At 43.3% G+C, this 16,357-nt stretch overlaps 1 protein-coding gene across 1 annotated transcript in view; it reads left to right on the plus strand.

The window, feature by feature from the left end:
- Positions 1-11,720: 11,720 nt before the first annotated feature.
- Positions 11,721-16,357, plus strand: part of TESPA1 (thymocyte expressed, positive selection associated 1) — a 38,383-nt gene continuing 33,746 nt past the window's right edge. Inside the window, exon 1 of the mRNA XM_019947017.3 lies at positions 11,721-11,862. The gene's annotated coding sequence lies outside the window, so the exon portion shown is untranslated. The remainder of the gene's footprint in view (positions 11,863-16,357) is intronic.

Here is a 16,357-nt window from a genome sequence, read left to right on the forward strand (position 1 = left end):
TGTCCCAAGCCTCTGTGCCAGCACTGCGTGAAGCACAGATTTCTCAAAGGATCTATCCACCTGCACATCTATACGTAGTTAGACCAATCATGCGTCCCTGCTCTTCTTCAAAGCAGGAGTTACGCCTTTCCATACTTTCACGTCCATCTCATTATGGGGCGTATGGTAAGTGCACAACAAATGTTCATGGAATGAAGAAATGAAGGACTGGCAAATCTTGTCTCCAGGCAATTTGGAATACTTATTATGTTCCAGCCACGAAGACAAAAGTTGGTGGATAAACTGTAAAACAGTATTCTGTTAAAGAAAGTAGCCTTCTTTTCCACTTGAGACAGAGGTGGAAGAACTCAGCCACAATCATTGCAGGATAAGTGGCAATGAATATTTGGAGAAGAGACTTCGGAGTTGGGAAGAGGGGAAGGACTCCTAAAGGCAGGAGTAGAATCTCAGTCTTGAGAAATAGTTCGGTGCCATTCTTTCGTCTTTGGCCTGATGTTGGTGGCCACGCACAGCTGAGCTAGCCGGCAGGAGGATGGATGGGATTTAGGAAGGTCCTTTGAGTAAAACTCTCTTCTCTCTTTCTGATCTAATCTAATTCCAGGGGCCCAGATTGGATGGGGAAGACAAAACCACCCAGGCAAGAAGAGTCAAATGTCCTCAGCAAATATTGGCAGCGCTAATTTACTCCTCATTGGCTCCATACCCCAAAGGTGGGGGAAGAGAATTCCAGGCTGAAAATATAATTAGTCAGCCTGCTGGTTTGGGCTCTAATTTAATCTGGGCAGCTGTGCCAGGAGCCTGTATTAGCATGACACTGGGAGGCGGAGAATATAATTACTGAGCAATAGAGTAGGGGAGGAGAAGTGAGATGGTGTCCAGTTTGTGCCTGTGTTCGAGGATGGGGAGTGCAGGGTGATGTCAGTGGAAAGTGAGGATTCCCCCGGGAGAAGGGACGAGGAAAGAGACTTCTGTCCTTGGATGGACGGTGACTTTAATTTGGCTTTTGAGAAATTATGTGTGTGGAGCGCAGAATGTGTGCACCTGTGTTGGTGTGTTTTTTTGGGGGGGGTGGTGAGCTTGGTAGCTAGCGACTCGTCCACTCTGCATGACAAAGGTGAGCTTGAGAGTTGACGGATGGGCCTTGTTAGCTAGTGTGGAGGGGAAGGGAACAGGGGACGGGAGTGTTGGAGCAGGCTGTGGTTGAATTCTGGACTGATATTCTCAGATACCTTTTCAGTGGGTCTGTCTAAATGGGGAAAGCAGAAGGATTTTAAATTTGTACACTCATTATCTACGTCTTGTCTTAGGCAAAAGAAATGTGATTGAAAAAAATACTTCGTAGGCAATTTCATTTAGACCAAAAAGCTACCAGCTACTCATTTTACTTGGAGGATGCCTACTTTGTGCAGAGCTCTGGGTTAAGCAGCTTATACTTAAATGTCTTAAATTGTCCTTTGAAAGCTCAACAAGGTATTTGGTATTATAATTCCCACTTAACAGTGGAGGAAGCTGAGGCTCAGAGATGTTAATTACAATACTCACAGTCAGACAGCTAGTAAGTGTTAAAGGTACAATTTAAATCCAGGCCTGTCTGATTCAAAACACTATGCTGTTAACCAGCAACCCAAAATAGGTGTTATCCTCTCCATATATATTTGGGGAAACTGAGGCTCGGAGTAGTGACATAATTTGCATTATCTCAAAACGTGAGTTAATATCACAACTGGAAACAGATCTTGGATCTCACACTATGCAGCCCTTTTGCATAAAGGACATATAAAGGAAAGAAGATATTATTTACCAGGAAAAGAACTGGATATCTTGAAAGATGTAGAAATAAAAGAACGGTTTTCCTCACCCTCAACCCAACGTTCTTTTCATCATAAGTAAAAAGTGTGATAACAGGGCTTCCCTGGTGGTGCAGTGGTTGAGAGTCCGCCTGCCGATGCAGGGGACAGGGGTTCGTGCCCCGGTCCGGGAAGATCCCACATGCCGCGGAGCGGCTGGGCCCGTGAGCCATGGCCGCTGAGCCTGCGCGTCCGGAGCCTGTGCTCCGCAGCGGGAGAGGCCGCAACAGTGAGAGGCCCGCGTACCGCAAAAAAAAAAAAAAAAAAAAAAAAAAAAGTGTGATAACAAACAGCTAAATTCTTTGCTCACTTACTATGTACTGGGTGATATACTAAGCTTTATATACCCTCTCATTTCACTCCCACTACACCAGAGATGTGCACTGTTACTGTCCCATGTTACATGAGAAGACTAAGGCTTCAAGGCCATGCAGCTCATGCAAACTCACATCGCTGGTTAATGATGGCAGGGCAGGGATTCAAATCCTGACAGCCCACCACTCGCTTCATCACTGTCTTCCTGTGAAACACACTCTTCCTTCCAGCATCATCCCACCCTTCCCTCAGTGTCCAAGCTGGACCTGACAGGTTTATCTACCCCCATAAAGTGACATAAAACTTCAAAACTCCACAGAAATCTTCCTTTATTTCAATCCTAAGCCAGTTCCCACTCACATTTCAGCCTGTTATTTGGGGGAGTGGGAAGACATATAGATATTTATTGAGGCTCTTTTTCTTTACTCTCAGAGTTAACTTTTCCTGTGGCTTTTAACTTTTCCCCTCCCCTGCAATGTCTGCAAATTTGTCGTCTGTTCTATATCCTAGGGGCCTCTTGTCTTTTAAGCAAAAAACAGAGGAGAAACCTGGTTCTTCCTTTGCTTTTGTACTTTGAGATTCCATCACTCCTTCAGCTCTCTCTTGTTCCCAGGCAGAGATCTCCCCCGGGGGCCTTGAGAGCCACTGGGAGTAAGAAGGGAGAGAAGTCAGTTCTTGCCTCCCAAGGGAGGGAAGGAGGGAGGGAGGAAGGACAGAGGGAAGCTATGCTCCAGGGACTCTGGACAACCGATTAGCTGGAGGAGATGGCCCTGCCTGCCTGCCCAGTCCTGCTTGCTCAGCTGCTCAGCATTGGCCCTGCCCCCGAGAGAAGAGTGGTTCTTCTCTAGGGTCCCTGCCAATCTCATGGGCTCTGGCAAAGGAGCCAAGAAGGGCTCAGATGTGACCTGCATCCCAAAGCCCACAGGCACCACTGGGCAGCTCCACAGCCCACGTCCAGGAAGCCAGAAGAGGCGTCTCCCTACCCCTGAAATCCTCCATCCCTACAGCTTTTACGCCCTATGTTTTCCCCCCTCAGCCACCCATATCCTCTCCTCCCTCCTCAGAAGAAGGAGGGACAAGCTATAATTAGAAAAATCTTCTGACCGAAAGTCAAAAAGGTTAATTTTGTCACTAGCTGTGTGGGCAATATCTTCCTCTATAAAATAAGACAAATGGTATCTGCTCTTTATTGCCCACCATGCTGGGAGGAAAATGCATATTAAGAAGCTGTTTATATCAGTTACTGAGACAATGACAAGGGTTGCTCTTGGTATGGCCATGGCAATGAGTGGAGCAGAAGTGATACAGGTTTCATAATCAGACAGACCAGGGATGAAATCCTGGCCTTATACGGAGACCGCTGGAACTCATTTTCTTCATCTGTACGTTAGGAATAATAATGCCTGCCTTGAAGGGTTCCTTGCTGTGAGATTTAACTGAGTGGCTGCATTGTGAAACATCTAGAAGAGAGGTAGGTGGATAGTGAAAGCTTAAGAAATGTTTGTTCTCTCCCAGATTCTAATGGCCCCCAAATCCAACCCAGAGCTGTAGGCTCCTGCAGTTATCACTGTGCTGGTTGTGTCTTGCACAGGGGTGTCTGCCCAAGCGAGCAAATACAACCAAGGTGGGTGCTCTGAGATCGGGCAGCATTGACCTGGAAGAGGGTATTTTTTTCCCTCTCTAATCTATCAGGGTTGTCATGTGCTAGACTCAAGGTTAAAAGATTTCTTGAAGCAGGTTAGAACTCCAATACCAGAGTTCTAGGCAGAAGAAGGTCAGTAACAGGAGTTAAAGAGAGTAAAATCACTCTCTCTCTCACACACACACACACGCACACTCACACACCACACACAAACACATAATGCACAGACACAGCTTCCAGAATGGTATTTCTAAACATGGTTCTAATTATATCCTACCCTACTCCATACATTTTTGGTATATTTTTGACTCTCCACCATTAAGAAAATATAATACTAAAACTAGTAAGTGAAAGTTGAAAGTTTGATAAGGAATAGGATGTTTACTTACTTTCAAAATATTTAAAAGCACTTATTAATTAAATAGGAAAATTATAACTTTACAATAAAAGACAAAACAAAAGGAGAATACTGCCTTGTGTTACCAATAATGGGAAAATTTATGCCATGGGCTTCCCGATGTGATGCACTGAGAAGGATGTTACATCACTTACATCATCCTGACCCATGAAAGTTGTCTAACCCAACGTTAATAACATGCAACTGCAAAAAAACCAACTTGGGGGACGCCCTACAGGATAGAAGGACTATACTCTTCCCAAATGTCAAGGTCATGAGAGACAAATGGGAGTTGAAGAGCAGTTCCAGACAAAAGGAGACGAAAGAGACGTGAAATCTGTGTGCCGTGTGTGATCCTGCACATTATGGGGGAAGAAATGAAATTTGAATAAGATCTATATTAGATAATAGTATTGTATCACTGTCAAATTTCCTGATTTTGATCATTGTACTAGATGTGTAAAAATCAGTAGCTTTGTTTTTAGGTAAAGGGTAAAGGGGCATAACATCTGCAAATTATTCTCACATGGTTCAGAAAAAAAAAAGAGACTGTGATAAAGAAAAATATGTCAGTCTGGGTGACAGATGACCTGGAGTTCTCTTTATTCTTCTTACAATTCTTCCATAAATTCGAAATTATTACAAAAGAAAAATTTACAAAATAAAACAAAGTTCAAACCCTGAGCCATGACATCCAAGGATTTCTTAGATCTAGCCTCAAACTGTCTTAACAATCTTATGTTCCTCTCGTTCTTCGTCATACAACTCACCTTGTGCTACTTGAGTTTTCCCAAACATAACCTGTATTTTCCACCTTGGTACTTAATGTTTGCTCAGATTTGCCAGCATTAACCTTCATTTTTTTCCTCAACCTTCTGAAATCCTATTGAACTTTCTGACCCAAATAAAAATTTACCCAATCTGAAGAAGAAACCCTCATTTACCCACTTTAGCCCCTAAATCCAGCCAGTCTCCTGGGTTAATTCATCATTTTGGGTTAGGTCAACCTTCTGAGCTGTGGGCTAGTTGCTGATGCCACCTAGTAAGTAACCACAACCGGAACTCAGAGAATTGGTATAGGCTGCCACCTGGTGGTCTTTAGGGAAAAAATTATTTGAAGAATTCATCTGTGAGTACAGAGGTTTGCGGGAAGGGAAACGTCAGGACACACAGATTCTGCTTAAAGTCTCATTTAATTCATCTGTGGGTTATCAAATCCACTCTACAGAAGTGGATTTTGAAGGCTAGAGTTAATATACATTCATTGTTTTTCCCAGATTTACTCAACAAATGGTAACTAGTATTATTAGAAACAGAAACTATTATACTGGAAAGAACCTTAAAGACCATTTATTTGTATCTGATCATTTTGTAGTGAAGAATCCTGAAATCCAGGAGAGGTTCAGAGCAAAGCCTAAAGGACAGGCTTTTGGACTCCTCACTCTTTTAGCAAATGTAGGTCAAAAGAAACAAGTTCCTCCTGAGCGCAGCAAAAATGATAGTATGGGATTGTAGAACACTTTGGTTTAAATCTCATTCACACCCACCCTCTCATTTACCCCTACCTTCTAAGGTGGGCCTTGCCAGCTGCTAGGTCTGAGCTGGTAAGGGCAGGAGGGGCTCCAGAGGAGGGAACTGCTCCTCCAGGGAAGGAGGAGGGCAGTTGTGACGGGACCAGGTGCCTGCGAAAGATGAGATGTTTCCTGTAAGAGGTCGGTTAGAGCAACTCGCCTTTCAAAACTGGGGAGGTTACGCTCCAGTTTTACTTTCTCTTGTGTGTGAATCACTTCCTTTCAGATTCTCTCTGTGCTTCTCCCTGGTTTGTCTTCTCTTCTTTCTTCTCCTCACTTCTTCCTCTTTCTTTCTCTCTAACCCTAACAGAGAGAACTCTCCTTGGAGCCGAGACTCCTGCCCAGACCAAGGGCTGGGCTGGATGCTACACGATCTCCCTCTCTGCAACAGTCCCTCTGATCAGAGGTTGACGGTTGTCCCACTTCCTCTGATTAACTGACACGACGCGGATGAAGCATTTTGACATCTTTCCAGCAATCCTGGTGTGGTGTTCTACCCCCATCACGGGTGCTGCCCCACACCCTCCCGTGCCTGCCTGTCCACTCCGCCCGGGTCTCTGGTCCACTGTGTCTGGGGAGAGCAGTCTTGCTTTGGAGGAATGGCCTCAGGGCTTCGGAGCTTCCCTTCTGTAGAGATGAGCAAAGGACGTAGGCTTAGAAAAGAGGCCCCCGCTTCCTCCAATCTGTTTAACTCTTGCGCCGTCTTCACTGGAACCCAAGTTCTTGTGTTCTGCCTCTAAACCCTAACCCCACACTCAAACCCTACATATTTTCCCTTATACTAAATCTACAGCAGCCTCCAAATTCTACCTGCTGCTGTGGCTTTTCATGCCTATCCTTTTAAGGTTTTAGAGTGCTGGACCTAAAGACCCCAGCTTAAAACGCTTCCCAAGTCCATGAGGTCACTCGCCTGCTGGCACTTGCTCCATAGTTTCTCGAAGGTTCAACCCACTTTAAATGCTCTTTCACCCAAACATTTTGATTGCATTTCAGTCATCCCCCTTGTTCTTTTCCTACCACCAGTTTTACCATTGCTATAAGTGTTGACTTTGTATCAGGTTCCTGGTAGAGAGAGGAACCCTCCTAGAAGCCCTCTTTTCTTCTAGGTAGGGAGACCAAGCTGAAAATTATTCCACATTTCTCATTCCTGAAGTCCACAGGGCCCCCAAAGTCCTCTGACTCCCATCCTGTGAAATCCCCAGATCCCTTCTCCTCCACTCACATCCGTGGACCCCAGGCTCTGTCCTCCTCAAAGGGGTTATAAAACACTGAGCTCACTACGTGAATCACACTTGAGACCCCAGTGAGACCTTTAAATTAAACAACGTGCTTCTAAATTAAACAGCCTTGATCAGATGAAAGCTAGGACATAGGCTTACCAGATAGTCAAACAATCTGTGTTCAAATCATCTGAGTATGACAAAAGACAGGAACGTCATTATTTAATCTAGAGAAGGCAGAACTGAAATGGATGTAGTGGAGGACAACTTCCCCATAAGTAATTTTCTTGGGATGTTCCTCCAAAAATACAAAACAAAACAAAAAGACTAAGACATTTGGGAAATAGAAACTCCTAAGAGAGTCACAATTCATATCAGCTTATTAAAAGCTTCGAGAAGTTGTACCTTAAAGAATCAGGTTTTTCTTTTGTTAACCATGTATTTTCCCAAATTATTTGATCACACAAGAGAGTAAGCCCTCTAGGAGATAGCATTTCATATTGTCTCTCTTTGTATCCCCCTGGATCTAGCTTATCTCTGGAACTTAGAAGGTACCCAATTAAATACAATTTAAATAGAATTATCATTTCAGATCTCTACAGGAACACCTTCTGCAGAGGGCTGTGACATATTGCTCTTTAGTTCTGCTGGACTTCCAACTAGGGAAGAGATAGCAAAACAGAACTAAGAACTTTCCTGCAATTAAGTTGAGTGATTCAGGGGAACGGGTGCGATAGAAAAGTTAGCAAATCCCACTTCTTGGAATCCTGTACTCACAGAGCACAGAAGCAGAGAAAAGGACAAGATGATCTCGGAGGACATTTTCTGGTGTGGAGACAGTTCAGAAAACTTTCAACTCCTTGACGAGTTGAACCCTCACCTTCTCCCCTAGGGTTCCATCCACGCCCACTCCCCAATTTTGAGCCTTTGGCACAGGAAGGAGACAAACTCACTCAAACTCCCACATTGGTAATTTGAAGAGACAGACTCAGTAGAAAATGGCTGTTTGCAAACCCGAGGGTGTGAAAAAGGGAAAGCTGAGAACTGAGATGGAAGCATGTCGCTTGCATCTGGGCCTGGGCAGGGAGGCCCAGCTGCTCGGCCCAGAGCAGCGGCTGTGAACAGCAGCTTCTCCATCCTGGGACAGCCTCGCCAGGCAGCTGTCCTGGCTCTGCCCCAGGTCTGGCTGGCAGCCTGCCAACTAGCTCTCCGTTCTATAGCTTCAGAACTCATGCCCAGCCCCAGCTCATCTGTTTGATGACACCTCAGTGCTTACTTATCAGTGTTATCAGGTTACATGTCTGGAGGATAATATCATGCAAAAGCAATTTTTACTTAGCTTTGCAAAGGCCAACAGGTTTGTTTTTTTTTTTTCCCTAACGCATTCTCTCTTATCTTCCTAGTGATTTCTTACCAAAGATCCGTCACTTAATATTTTCGTTTTCTGTAATAAACCACACATGGGTACATGAAAGAAGAGAAAAACAGTGTATGTACGTATTATACGTTTCTAGACCCAAGAGAATCTTAGAAAATATTCCTCTGTTTGTCAGAAGAGGAAACTGATAGCCAGGGAAGATAAGTAATTGTCATATAGCTAGTGTTAAAGCCAGATGGCATTTTTACTCCCAGTTCAGTGTTTTTACTAAATTTCATAAAGCACGGAGGGAGGCCACCCTAAGATGACAATCTGGCCATGTGATGAAGTGTTGAACTGATGAATCGCATGGGCAGCAGAGAGCTAACTCAACATCTCAGATGGTTTAAGGGTTTTTATTTTTAACCAAGAAAAAAAAAATGAACAAAATCTCCTAAAAACTTCCTGAAATCCTGAACTGCATCTAGCAGAAAAAGGACAATTGGTCAAAGTTTCAGGAAGCCTGTGGAATATATGATCAGAGAACTTTACAGTGTCAACTGAGGCTCTTAATGTTATTAAAGGACAGAGGAAGAGTAGCTAAGAGAGAAATACTCTACAACTGAGGAAGAAGACAAACATAGAAGAATATTCTGGCCTTCTTTATCCTCCTGGAAATCATGTAGCCTTCATCCTCATCTTTTTTTTTTTTTTATAAATTTATTTATTTATTTAGGCTGTGTTGGGTCTTCATTTCTGTGTGAGGGCTTTCTCTAGTTGCGGCGAGTGGGGGCCACTCTTCATCGCGGTGCGCGGGCCTCTCATTGTCGCGGCCTCTCGTGTTGCAGAACACAAGCTCCAGACGCGCAGGCTCAGTAGCTGTGGCTCACAGGCCCAGTTGCTCCGCGGCATTTGGGATCTTCCCAGACCAGGGCTTGAACCCGTGTCCCCTACATTGGTAGGCAGATTCTCAACCACTGCGCCACCAGGGAAGCCCCATCCTCATCTTTCAGCAACAGCTTATAAAGAAGCAAACATTTCTTTAACAAACAGAATCTCTAGAAATTTCCTTGTGAAATGGCTTCTTTAATCAGTAAGGTCACTTTGATGGATACAGGGATATATAGCATTTCAATTGATAGATAAATTGAAAACGTTGTATTCAAGAGCCTTAAGAAAATAGCTGCAATTTGTTGAGCATTTGCCGTGAGTTCAGCCCTGGACTATATACTCTCCATTCCTTTTTTCCTATAGCTTTGCAACCAGTCCTTTAAGATTATCTTCATTTTGCAGATAGGAAGTTGAGGCCTGGAGGTGTTAATTAATGTGTCCAGGACCACAGAGTCACCTAGCACCAGGGTGTGACTCCAGAACCGAATCTCCTAACCGTGAAACCACCCATGTTTATCAGAATGTTGGCATTATGGCTGGGACGGTCATTCCTGTTGCTGAACAGTCCTGCGGCTTCGGAGACGTTCAGCATCTTTGGTCCTCAGGCACTAAATACCGGGAGCAGCTTCCTATCACGCTAAAAATTAAAATGCGCTATAGAGGTGGTACTTTCCCTGTCCCCAGCATGTTGAAAATAACTGTCAAGGAAATTAATGAATTTCAGAAACTTAAGGTTAAAAATAATTTTAAGAGTTCCATTAGCTAGTTGTTGTAGTTAATTTGTACAGAAAAAAATAATGTTAAAGAGACCAAGGGAGTGCTAGCATTGGCTTTTTTATCTGTTGATTTTGAGTTGATTCTCAGAAAAGCATATGTTTAAACGCACCTACCATGTACTGGGAGAATATGTTAGACATTTTTATCCCTACATATAAATGAATGTATTGTGTGTGTCTCTGTGTATTAGAGAGAGAGAGACATCAAGAATTATTATTTTAATACTACTTATCTTTGAAGAAAGTAATGTTTAGAGAACAATTTGCTGAGCAGCAATTTTATTTAGGCTTCTCCACGATACTATATATTGTGAGTATCCAATGAAGGTGTCCTGTTGGCAATTGGAAATGGAATTTGGGAACATGGTAAAAAGAGATCCAGCTGTAGTTATAGCCATACATTTTTTGGGAAAAAAAGAATGAATACGCGAAAGTCAGTCACAGTTACTTAGCACATCAGAGGTGTGTCTTGTACAATAAATATTATGATACATATTTATAAGTAAATGACACAGGGAAGGAAACAGAATTAGGACCAGGAAAGAAAGATAGGAAATAACTTGAATGGTGCAACAACAAAGAAGAAAAAATATTAGGAAATATTGGAGAGATAAGGAGAGGTATTGTCAAGGATGCTGAATGCTGGTCAGAGGTGAAAGTGATAGAGGAATGGGAAAAAATTCTAGAGTCTAGTAAGTCTTCTTGGAACTGAAAGCCAATAAATTGAAGACATCTCCAGGATGTGACAGATTTTGGAAAACCTTCGGAAAGCAATCATTTATTTACAAAAAGAAATACTTTGAATTGGTTTGAGCATGAAAACAAAATATTAAGAAGTCAAGGGCTTCCCTGGTGGCGCAGTGGTTGAGAATCTGCCTGCCAATGCGGAGGACACGGGTTCGAGCCCTGGTCTGGGAAGATCCCACATGCCGCGGAGCGACTAGGCCTGTGAGCCACACTACTGAGCTGCGCGTCTGGAGCCTGTGCTCCGCAACAAGAGAGGCCGCGACAGTGAGAGGCCCATGCACCATGATGAGATGAAGAGTGGCCCCCGCTCGCCGCAACTAGAGAAAGCCCTTGCACAGCAACGAAGACCCAACACAGCCAAAAATAAATAAATAAAATTTAAAAAAGAAAAGAAACGAAAAGAAACTTGCTTAAAAAAAAAAAAAAAGAAGTCAACACAGAGAAACAGTTGCTTACAATGGTGCAGTATTTGAAAACAAGCTTCTGGGGAATTTACCAGAGTGTGAAAGAGTTACGAAAACAGATCCACTCTGGCTTAGAGCCCTCTCAGGGGTGTGATGGGGCTGTAAGCATCTTCTCTGAGATAATTTTCGGGAGAGAGCCTTACCATTTTTAGACACCTCTCCTCCTGGAGACAGAAGCTTTATGTGAGGCAGTGGGGTTATTTGAGGCAGTTATATGGTTAGAAGACTTCCTATACACACATCCTTAAATGAGCTGTACCTTCCCCTTAACAGGAAAAGATCTCCTGTTGTCTTGCAAAGAACACAGCAGCTCTGTGATGGGACGGGCTCCCTAGTGGTGAGCTCTGGGGACCGCAGATATTTTCTTCTACAGTCAGTCTGCAGAGCTAAAGAGCAGAGGATGTGGCCAGGATAGGAGGAGGGGACTGTACATATGTGAGTGTACGTGTGTGTGTGTTTTCTCATTTCCGCTTCCCCTTTCAAGCTGGCAACAGCATTTTAATGAAGACAGAGAGAAAGATACAATATGCAATATGATACCTTCTCCCTTTCCTCACCTCCATCCCAGCCGGGAGGGGCTGTGCCCAGCTCTGAGAACTGCTTTGCCTCAAACTCAGCTCTTTACTAGCGAACAGGTGAGTACAACTTCCACCTCAATTTTAAGACTGTACTGATTTAGGATGGTGCTGGGGGATAGGAGGAAACAAGTCAGAGAAAAATCAGGCTGCCAAAAAAATGGAAATGTCAGGAGAAAAGCTCCCACATCCCTGACTTCAACCTTAAAAAATACATCACTGCGCCTCTTGGAACAAGGTCTCTTTATTTTTTTTTTCCTTCCTATTATCAGAGAGGTACTCTTGCTAGGGTCACAGAACATGGGTTCCTTCGACGGCCTGAATTAATATTTAGGAATTTTTCATCTTTCTCATCTGAGAAGTTCCTCTCTGTGTCTTGCTGTCCTCACTTTTGCTGCATTTCAATCTGATTCTCACTTGGAAAAGTTCTCAAGGAGAAAAGTTTGTTAGCTTCATCTGGGTCCCATTCTAGCATCCATAACTCTGACTCTCGGGAATACCTAGCCAGAATGAATTTTGCTTTTTGTGGGTATGACCACTTTCTTCAAAAGCTGTAGAAGAAAGTTGTTGAGGAGATAACTATAGCAACATATACTAGGGTGAAAGGGGAGGGAGAATTTATACAACTGGACGACACCGGGCCAAATTTACTGGAAGGCTCAAGATCAATAACCCCCTGTCAGGTTTAGTGTTCAAGCCGTACATCTCAGAGTTGGATCGATGAATCTATTGACCGCTTAATGACCTGTGTAATCCTGAGGAGGGATGGGGTCTGCTCCTCCAACACACCTGGTCTCAGTGGTAGCCAGGCTGAGCATGTCACCACCTGCATGAGTTTGGGGGAAGGTAGAGGAGTGGAAAGATCCTCTACGCTGGGGTTTTCCCGTGCCCTCCTTGCTACTGAACCCACCAGTGGTTGGAGGAGCAGAGGTGTGTCCCCAGTGTAGAACAAGGACACGATGAAAGAGCCCCCCAGAATTGATAAGACCCCAAGTGTTTGGAAGAGATCCCCAGTGACTCTGTCTACTGCAAATAGCCCTAAATAGAGAGGCAAGGGAACTTTCTAGACAGTACACAGCAGCGCCCAGGATAGGAGGTTGGAGGTTGCAGACTTTCGACCTGTGTGTCCAATCTTGAGTTATTAGGCTTGAGTGATTAGAGCTAAAGATCTGGTCTAATTTTCATGTAACTTGAAACATTATTAGGAATAAAGTAAGATAGGTTTATTATCTATCTCTGCTGAGACTATCAGAGATAACAAGCTAAAGCTATCACAAGAGAGATAGAAAGAGATCTTACAAATGATTTTTTCTTCATGTGCATCCCAAGGAAACTCTTTACAACCATACTAAAGACACTTTCTCATAACTCCTTTGCTCTGCTGAAACTTAGATGGAGTCCAGTGATTAAGCATAATGTAGTAGGCATGGAGACCCAATACCATCATTTGGTTAATGATTCATATTCTGTTAGAAAATGGAGAGGAAGTTTGGTCCCAGCCCAGGTCATGATTCACACAGTAAGAGGAAATGATCAGACATCTATCTCCACTTGATAACTGCCAACTGTTCTGTTTACAGCCTAAAGGACAAGACAAAGGTGGGTATTCCAGTACCCACAGTACTGTGTGCCCGGCCCATACACGGGCCTACTGCAAAAAGGCTTAAACACAGATTTTGAGAAGAAGAAAAGAGGGTGTAGATATTGTGAAAGAAAAAGAGGGAAGAATAAACATGAGCATCGGAGGGACAGAGCTTCGTTACCAAGGAAATGAGACTGAAGAATTAAAGATAGGAATTCACAGAACTAACTCAAGATCTAGAAGTCTGCTTATTCTCACTCCTGTTTCTAGACTGAACTACCTGTAAACCAGTCCAGGCAAACTGATGTCTCTTATTCTTGATGCCTTGATGATGAAAGAATCTAGTGTCTCCCAACATGGACAGCACGTGATCCCTTTTTTCCAAATGTACAACTTTAATATTTCCTGTAGGAGTTTACAAGGCTCCCATAAAACTCATCCACATCATGGAGGTAGAAGTAAGTAAGAAAGAGGAGAGAAAAAGAGGCTGTAGATGGTCTTTTTTCGGGATTTATTCAGCTAAACTTATTTGTGGGAGGGAGGAGATGAAAAGAGAGAGGAAACGAGTTATGAAAGTGAGTGGGCATTTTTCTTGGTATTATTTATCAAATAGCATCCCTCTTTTCTCCTCAAATCAATTGAACTGCTCCCTTAGACCACAAGAAGTCTCAGGATGCAAAAATGCTGCACTCAGGGTAATTTTTGTTCTGATGTTCTTCCAAATGGCAGTGACATGGGAGAGGGTTAGAGATTAGCAAGACATTGCCTATCTGTGAAGGAGTGTGAGAGCCTGTTGCAGGGGTTGGGGGTATGGAGAATGGGGGGCAGTCAACCTGGCTTGAGGTGGAGTTTGTCCTTGTTGAAAACCGAGAAATTGGCTGTCCTGGGATTTCCCACAACCCCTTGCAAGAGTGGTGATGTCTATCTTGTCTGTGACTGCAGAAAAGATGCATAAGTTGCGGAAGGTCTTACAGGCCCCATCATGGAAACTCCGTTTCCTTTTTCTCTCCTCCCACGCTTGTTTTCACTCTCAGTCCCAGTTCACAGGCACTGCTGGGGTATAGGCACAGTACAGCCAGAAGAGAAGAGAGGTCTGTTTGATACACATCCCGGGAGGAGGCCCAGCGTGCTCAAGAGAAACCTAAGGCTGGGTCTTGGAAACCAAGAGTGAGGAGGAAGGCTGTGTGATATAAAGGAAGAAAGCACACACTTGGGACTCAGAACTTGTGTGTGTCCTGTTGATAACAGTTAATATTCTATGTGACTTAAGATAAGCCTCTCTCTCTCTTTCTGTCTCTCTGTCTCTCTCTCTGTGTCAGTTTCCTTCACTGCAAAATGAGTGATCAGGATTAGATGATCTCTCTGATCGCTTTAGGCATTAAGTAAGAACAGAGGGCCTATTTACCGCTTAGTTTTTATCTCTTCTCGACAGCATCATCCTTCTTTCACCGTCTGGACTTGACGCACACTTCTGTACCCTGCTCTGCCCACTCCTTCTCCTTCCTTCTTTCCTTATTCCTGAAAATGTTCCAACTTTAGTGAATGGCTTAGACTGAGGGGAAATTAATAACAATAATAACTATATTTATTAAGCACCTCCTTTATACATCAGGGACTTAGTATGCATTATCTGAGTTTTGATTTTGAAACCCCAATAACCCAACAAGTTTGGTACACTGTCTGTTTTACATATGAAGAAACTCGGGTTTAGAGGGGATAAGGATGTCACTGAGGACACATACGCAGTAAGTAGGCAGAACTGTGGTTTCAGACAAGCTTTACTCTGATTGCACAGCCCCACACTCCTTCTACAGTTTTCCTCCTCAAGAGCTGGCCATCCTTCCTAGACCCCTTCAGAGTATCCCCTTGGTGAGACATCTGTAACTAGAGCTCGTATTTTAGATTGGTAGGCCCATATGGTTGCTAAGATATTAAAATACGTTCATATCAAATTATGATAAATATTCATCACTCCAAGACCACTGAGTGCCCATCACTAACCCAGCTACCCCAGCTCTTCCCACAAGACTCCCCAGATGGCACCAAAAACTCAGTGCCAAGCTAGCCACACACTTGAAGGACCCAGTCACAGGACTGGGACTGGTATGACCTCTGAGTTGCCTGTGCTGCTCCGTAACCATTGCTAAATGTTCTGAATGCCACAACAGTCTACAAGTAATGTGATATGCCAGGCAGACTCTCTTCTCTGAGCTAGAACCTAGTTGGGCCCTCCCTGGCTGCTAAACCACTCTAAGCTTGAGGAAGGCAAAACTGCCTCATAACCATCTAGTTGGAGTCAAGAAGGAAAACTACACTAATAACCAAACAAAGCAACTCTTCCTTTACTAAGATTGTCACAAAGTCAAGCATAAATTACTTTTGGTTTATCTGCCTCTTCTATGCTAGACTATAAAATGGAGAGTTCATCTAGCATGTGAAATAGAGAATCTACTAACATAGTTTCTTCTTCCTTTATCCTAAATTACATTTATCAGTGACACCTGCATGGTGATCTTAGGTTATTCTCTTACTCCATTATTAGTGGAAAGATGATACAACTAGAGTCAGACTAATGTGAGTTTAAATCTCAGCACCATAAGATCCTAAATATATGACCTTGGACTAGTCACATATCTCTCTGAGCTTCAAATAGCAATAATTAGCTCCAAGGAGATTGTTGGGATTAAGTGAAGTAGTTTGTGGGAGAGTTTTTTTGTTTTTTTTAAGATATACTTGACAATGAGACAGTTTTATGGATAAATATAAGGAACTCTATACATCTCAGTTATTATGAGTACCTATTGCTTTGAATTGCCCATGTTTATATAAAGTGAATATCTGACTACATTCCTTAGAAAAGAGCCTGGAAGTAAGTGATGTTCTCAGTGTAGTAATAATCACATACCCATAAAGGTTTTCTCTGCTAGTAAAGTTACTGCTTCTGCTAATGATTTTAGTTGGAAGATATTCCTT

Source organism: Tursiops truncatus, chromosome 11 (genome assembly GCF_011762595.2).
Source record: "Tursiops truncatus isolate mTurTru1 chromosome 11, mTurTru1.mat.Y, whole genome shotgun sequence".
Taxonomy (NCBI): Eukaryota; Metazoa; Chordata; class Mammalia; order Artiodactyla; family Delphinidae; genus Tursiops; species Tursiops truncatus.